The sequence below is a fragment of the Pelecanus crispus genome, chromosome 11 (genome assembly GCF_030463565.1).
Source record: "Pelecanus crispus isolate bPelCri1 chromosome 11, bPelCri1.pri, whole genome shotgun sequence".
Lineage (NCBI taxonomy): Eukaryota > Metazoa > Chordata > Aves > Pelecaniformes > Pelecanidae > Pelecanus > Pelecanus crispus.
This window is the reverse complement of record NC_134653.1, coordinates 6,868,491-6,875,620: the sequence shown is the minus strand read 5'-3', so window position 1 is coordinate 6,875,620 and position 7,130 is coordinate 6,868,491.

Below are 7,130 nucleotides of genomic sequence, written 5' to 3'. Positions count from 1 at the left end.
GCTGGGGAAGGAGGGCAAAATCCATAAGTAGGAAATTTGGAGTAATATTTGATACCCGGCGAGATAATAAAACTAAATATTTACAGGCTGCCTCTCACAGTTAATAAAATACGATTATCTGATAATCCTTAGCAGCAAGGCTATTTGTATAGTTAACAGCTGATTACAAAAGTACTTTAAGGAGGCAGGCTGGGGTCAGGGCGGCTCTGCACATCCTCCTCGCCAGGGTCAGGCCTGAAATATTAACAAACTGAACTGCTTAATAACGAGACTGCAGCCCCGGAGGCTGAGCCGCCTCCGGGCCCCTTGTAAGCAAATAACGCGTGTCAGGGGCTCCCCTCGGCGGCGGGGGGGGGGTTGTTCCGGGGGGGTTGCGGGAGTTTGGGGTGGCTGAGGCGGGAGGAGCCGTGCGCTGCCCCCGGGGAAGGGGTGCGCTGCCCCCGGGAAGGGGTGCGTTGCCCCCGGGAGGAGAGCCCGCCCGCCCGGGGAAGGAAGGGGTGCCGTCGGGGGGTGCAGCCCCGGTGTGTCCCGGCCCCGGGGGGGGTCGGGGGGCAGGCACCCCGGCAGCGGAGCCCCCCGCGCCCCACCGCCGAGGCCGTGGCTCCCGAGCCCGCAGGCAAGGCTGGGCGCCCCCGGCTTTGGGGACGGGCGGCGGTGGCGGCAAAGAAAATGATGGAAAACAATTAATCAGCGACGCGGCATCTGCATATGCCGCCGGCTCCGTCCCGGAGCCGGGAAATCCCCGAGCGGGGCCGGCGGCCCCGTCGCGGGGAGCCCCGGGGGGTCCGGGCCGGGGGGACCCCGCAGCCGCCGGCCCCCGGCGAGGGCTCTGCGAGACCGCAGGGGCCGCGGCGCCTTCACCGGGACTCCCAATATTTAAAAAACTGTTAACTCTTTCCCCTTTCAACAGAGGACGCCCCTCGCTATTTATTATTATTTTTTTTTTCTTTCTGGAAAGAAACGCGTGTGAACACACGCGTGCGTGTGTGTGCGCGCAGGGGAAGCCGCTGATCCGTTTTGTGCCCTCCTCCTTTCGAGAGCTTGTCTCCATAATTTAATGATAATTTAAAATATTGTTTCTCTCCCACTGTTTGATAATCCTGTTCCTTTAGTTGGCTTGATGCTGACAGATTTTGAAGGCCACGCTTTTCCCTCTCACCTGCTGTTACGTTTAAAAAGAAAAAAGGTATTAACCTCCGAGGAAATAAATATTGAAACAAAAGGTTCCAGCCACAAAGCCCCCAGATCCCATCAATTCAATCCTCCGCTCTTAATTTTCCTGCGTTTTGATTTTTTTTCTCCTTTTTTGTTTTTTTTTTTTCTTTCTCCCTTCTCCCCGTCATGTTTCCTACCTGCGCTCCCCTCCCTCATCCTCCTCACAGGGGCTTGCGGAGCCTCCCATTTATTTATCTGGGGGCTTCCGGAACTTTTAAGTCAGACTTTATTTTGTATTTCATTTGCGGGCCCGATTCGATAAGGCATCAGTTTCCTAAGGGGGAAAAAAAAAAAAAAAAAAAGAAAAAGTAGTGAATTGCTGTATGTGGGTGTAGCTGTAATGAAAAATCAGAGCAGTTAAATCGTAAAATTTGGATTAAGAAGCTTGAATTTAATACACACACAACACATTTATTAAAGCATTAGAATAATTGAAATTTGCTGCTGGAATAGTCCAATCTGTTTAAATAATTCTATGGGTGTCTTGTTGTGATAAAAGATTATCTGGAATTCTATTAAAGGCGCAGGAGCCCGATTTCTAAATCCTATTTGGATACTTTCAATAACTATCAATAATCTCATCTACTCAACAGCCTCCTGCCTCTCAGCTTTATCTGAAAGTTTACAGCATTTCAGGAGAATTCCATAATAAAAAGCCCGGCAACGTAGGAAAGCGGTACTTGTCATTCATGTTCGGATTAAAAAAAAAATATTAATGTGAGAAAAAAAAGCCCATTGAAAGGTTTGCTGTTTAAGTGCCAGACTAGATGCAAGGGATAGATTGGTTTTGTATTTCAAATCTCACCTGAAGGTTATTTTTATCTATCTAAACAAATTATCCCTGTCTGTTTGTGGAGTAATTACATCAATGAATATTATGAATAAGGTATGCTCCAGCCAAATATTAATTAAAGGCTCAACACACCTCTCTCCCCCTTTTGCTGGGCTCTCTTCAGACCCACGAATTAATGCCAGGTCCTTTTTAATCCCTCACTTACTACCACTTTCCGTTAATTTTATACTGTTTAATACCATTCCGGGGGCTAATTTCTCTTTTTATGCCGGGGTATCTTTGTAATTGCTACCGGCCACTTTCCCGGCCGGAGCGCCAGCTCTCCCGGCCCCCGGTGCTATCACTGATCGCTGCTGATTTTCTGCATTAACTTCATTTTCTCTTTCCACGCGTTTTTGCGGGGTGAGGTGGGGAAAGGCCCGGGTGGGGACCGTGCCTTCTGCACTGATTTCTCCCTTGAAGCTCAATGCATGGGGTGGGGGGGTACCTTCGCTCCCAGCCCCCCAACTTGGGGCCGGGCCGGCGGGGCTGCGCGCCCGCTCCGCTCCCCACGGGCCCGGGGGGCAAAATGACACCAACGCGGGTGTTAAAAGCGATCGGCGGCGGGCTGCAAAGCACAGCCCTCTCTCGGGACTTTGCACAAGGCGGCTCCCCTATCCCTTTTCCTCCTCTTCTCCCTTTTTACTTGTTTGGGTGGGTTTTTTTGGTGGTGGGGTTTTTTTGGGGTTTGGGTGGTTTTTTGTTGTGGGTTTGTTTTTTTTTTTTTTTTTGAGCTCATGCTTAACTCCCTGGACCCAGCCCTGATTTCATTCTGGTTATTAGACAGCTACCAGTGACTGTCTGCACTCCGCGTCTTTCCTGCTAATTATCACCTTATGAAAAGTGTTTCATTAAGAAACTCTGCTTTTGATTAATTATCGACAGAATGCTGACCAGAAAGAAATGAAATTAGTCGCTGACCCCGTCTGAGTAACACTGAAAATTCATCACCTATCCTTTTAATATTGAAACGCACCGTAGAATTTTAATAGAAAATATTGTTTTTTCCAAACCTTTCAGTCTTTATTAATGCCCCTGGGCAAGAAATGATATTGCTGGCAATATAGCAGCCTTTGTTCATTTTAAATTTATTAAACATAATGCACTTCATTTTGAAATATTTTACTGTTTCTTTTTAATTTCACTCACTGTAAGTACAGAATAAACCCTTTTTAAACATTTAAGGTGCTGGGGGGGGGGGGTGTCCTCTCCGCCCTCCCCAGAAGGCCGTATCCCATAGGGGCTGGGCCGCCGGGCCCCCGGGAGCAGAAGGGGCTGTGATTTCAGCTGGCAGCCCCCGGCCCCTGCGGCCCCCGAGGGTCCGCAGGAGGAGAAGGGGAGGACGGGGCAGCCCAGGTCCCTTTGCACCAGGGGCCGAGCTCCATCGGGGCGGCGTGGGGAGGTGCGGGGGCGGACGGGGGTCCCCTCCGCCGCGTCTGCGCTCCCTCCCGGCCCCCCGTTCCCCCCCGGGCTCCCCTCGACGGCCGGGGCAGGGCCGCCACCCCGCCGCTCGGAGGAGCTCGGCCTCGAGGGGGGTCGGGGGGTGCGGGCCCCCCCCGGGGGCCCCGGGTCTCTCCCAGCAGCTGCGGCCCCCCCCAGGCCCGGCGGCCGGGGCCGCCCTCCCGCCTGTCCCCCTTTCCCAAGGAATCCGAGACCTGCGGTTAATGAGACGTGAAGTGTGAAAAACTTCCTGAGCGGGGCGGCCCTAACGACGTTCCCAGATGTGCGGCGGGGAAGGGGAGGCCCCGGCCGCCGGCCTCCCCCGGGAACGGCCCCGCCAGCCTGGCCGGGGGCGGGACGGGACGGGGCGGCCCGGGGGGGACGGGGCTCGGCGCCCTGCGGGACCCCGGGGCGGCTCCGCCCGCAGCCCTGCACGGGGGAGAGGACCCCGCTCCCTGTGCGCGCCCCCAGGTTCCCTGTGCGCGCCCCCGGGGCTCCTGTGCGCGCCCCCAGGTTCCCTGTGCGCACCCCCGGGGCTCCTGTGCACCCCCTGTGCGCACCCCCAGGTTCCCTGTGCGCACCCCCGGGGCTCCTGTGCACCCCCTGTGCGCACCCCCAGGTTCCCTGTGCGCACCCCCGGGGCTCCTGTGCACCCCCTGTGCGCACCCCCAGGTTCCCTGTGCGCACCCCCGGGGCTCCTGTGCACCCCCTGTGCGCACCCCCAGGTTCCCTGTGCGCACCCCCGGGGCTCCTGTGCACCCCCTGTGCGCACCCCCAGGTTCCCTGTGCGCACCCCCGGGGCTCCTGTGCACCCCCTGTGCACACCCCCAGGTTCCCTGTGCGCCCCCCCGGGGCTCCTGTGCACCCCCTGTGCGCCCCCCCGGGGCTCCTGTGCACCCCCTGTGTGCACCCCCGGGTCCGCGCAGCGCGTCCCCCGGGTCCCCGGTGCGCATCCCCGGAGCGCTCCGCTCTCCAGCCCCGCCGGCCCCTCCGCTCCGACGGGATCCCTCAAACCGGGAGGGGAACCCCGCTCAGCGTTGTCCTGACCTGAGCCGCAGAAGTTGCTCCGGAGCGGGGGGGGGGGGGTGGGGGTGGGTGTCCAAGGGATCCCCGCCCCGGGGGGGAGGCCGGGCGCGGGGGGGCCCGGGCAGGCAGCCCCCGGCCCACGGGCTGGCTGCTCTCCCCGTGCACCCACCCTCAGCAGCCACCACCCCTCCGCCAGCCCCCCAAAAGCGGGCCACCCCACTCTTCCCCCTACCATTTCTCCCCCCCCCAAAACGCAGCGCCGCACGCGCAGCCCTATAGATGCTCGGGCAAATAAATAAATAAACGCCAGCCTCCTATTTTTATGAGCCATTTAACTCCGAAATAGACCTCCAGTATCTAGTCCCCGCGCTGGATTTCCATATCCAGTCACTCAGCCCTGCTTATCTTCATGTATGGCTGCCTCATGTTTAACACACAATTACATTTTCTCCCTCCAATTCCATTACAAATGGAATCGGGGAGGCATTGTTTGAAGAAATGTACTGCTTCAGTTCTAGTTATGTCGTACAATGCACGGAACGGTGGGAAAAAAAAAAAATCTAGACGCCAAAGAGTCAACATACGCACAGAGAGAGACACGCGGAGCCCGGCTCCGAGCGGAGCCCGCACCCTTATTTACCGCAAACAAACTGCGGCCCCGCAGCGGGGCCGGCCGGGGAAAGGGGGCCCGGGCAGAGATAACCAAGCGATGGGAAGTTAATTAATTGCATTAAACTATTGACTAACTACCTAGCTCGATCGTTATTCATTTAGAGAATATTAAAATCTGAGGAACAATAATAAAATTGATGCCGATTCCCAGCGGAAGGAGATGGCCAGCAAATTGGATACTTTTCTTAATCTGGCGTAAATAATAACATGTCTGTTCCCACTCCCTCTCAGGCCAATTCCCCTATCATTTATTCCAGGCTCAAAAGCCTGCTTCCATAATTGATATCAGTTACTCAATGAGTGCTTCTTGCATTTGTTCTCGTTATCCGTGATAATTACAAAGTTCAGCCCGGGCGGCCGGGAGGGGGTCGGCCCGGGCCGGGCGCTGCGGCCGGGAGCCCCGGGGTGGGGGGGAGATGCGGAGCCCCGGCCCCTCCGGGGACACGATCCGGAGTGGGCTGGGTGGGGGAAGGCCGAGGCTCCGGGACCGCGGGCTCGGCCCCCCGGGGAGCGGCTCGGCGCCCCGGTTACGGGGCTGTGGGTGCGGGCCCCCCCGACCCCCCCGCTTCCCCCGGCCGAGCCGCCGCGCCTGGCTCCGCTCGGCGCAGATATTACTATTTCGTTATTTATTCACTTATTTATTCATTTATAAAGTGTTTACTTAGCTCGGTGCAGATGTAACATCTCATTTACAGGTTGGCCCCGGGGCAGAGAAACAATTGGCAAGAGGAGGGAGGAAAAAAAAAAAAAAAAGAAAAAAAAAAAGAACTCGGGAGAATAAAAAGGGAGAGGGGAGGGGAGGGAAGGGGAGCTGCCGGCTGCGGCGGGGGAGCCAGCCCGGCTCCCCCCGGCACCCCCCGGCCCGGCGCTGGGGCGGGCACGTCGGGGCAGCGCTGCCCCGGGGAAACTGAGGCACGGGGCACCGGGGGGCGAGGCGTGGAGGCGCCTCCCGGGGGGGCGCAGGGAGCCGGCGGGGGAAGCCGAGCCTTCGCTGCGGGCGCCCGTCGGGGCTGAGGACGGCGCCCGCCGGGAGCAGCGGCACCGCATCCCCTGCCTTCCTCCCCCCGCCGCGCAGCAGTCTTCCTCACCGCGGCGCGCACGGCCCTGCGGCCTGGGCAGCGGCGCAGCGCACGGCCCTCGGTGTTTCCAGCAGCTTTTGAGAGGAATTCACGCCTTCCCCCGCCGATTCCCCGGGCGGCAGCGGGAGTGGGGCGAACGTGCCGGAGGCGGGGATCGAACCGGGACCCCCGGAGGGTCCGCGCCCCCCAGGCGGGCCCGGGGGCGGCCCCCGGCAGCCCCGCGCGTCCCCGCACACGGGCGCTGACGGGCGGCAGCTGCTGATTGTTTAACCGGGGAGGCGGTTGCTTAGCAACCCATAGGAGGCTCATTACCGAAGCCACAGTGATTAACAAAAAAGGGTATGAAAGTAAAATGGATTAATTATTTAATTAACTAATTGATGATCAACTTCTTTTTAATTATTCACTTAATTAAAGAAGTGTAACTACAACACTGCCCTTATCAAGTGTGTTGATATACTGACAAGATTTCAAAGACAAAAAGAAGAAGAAAGGGGGGAAAAAAACCCCCCACATCTTCCCTGCTACGGGCGCCGCGGATCTGAACCAGGAGCCGCGTGACACATCTCGGGACTCCCCAACCCGGAGTTCAGCTGTGGCCCCAAAACTTTCCCGTAAGGGGCTGGGGCGAGAGCCTCCATCCCAGAAGGAGCAGCACCATCGCTACGAGTTGGATCTGTTTCCTGCCGCCACGCTGCAGAGCATAAATTCAGCTGGGCTGTGCTCTAAGGAAGAGTTATGGAGGCCTTGCTGCCTCTTAAATCCGGGTTGATCTTTTCCTCTTAACTAGATGATGGTTCAGCTGCATCTGGTCAGACCCAGCGAGGGAGTTATGGATGGCTGCAAACTTCTCTGCGCCTTTTTCC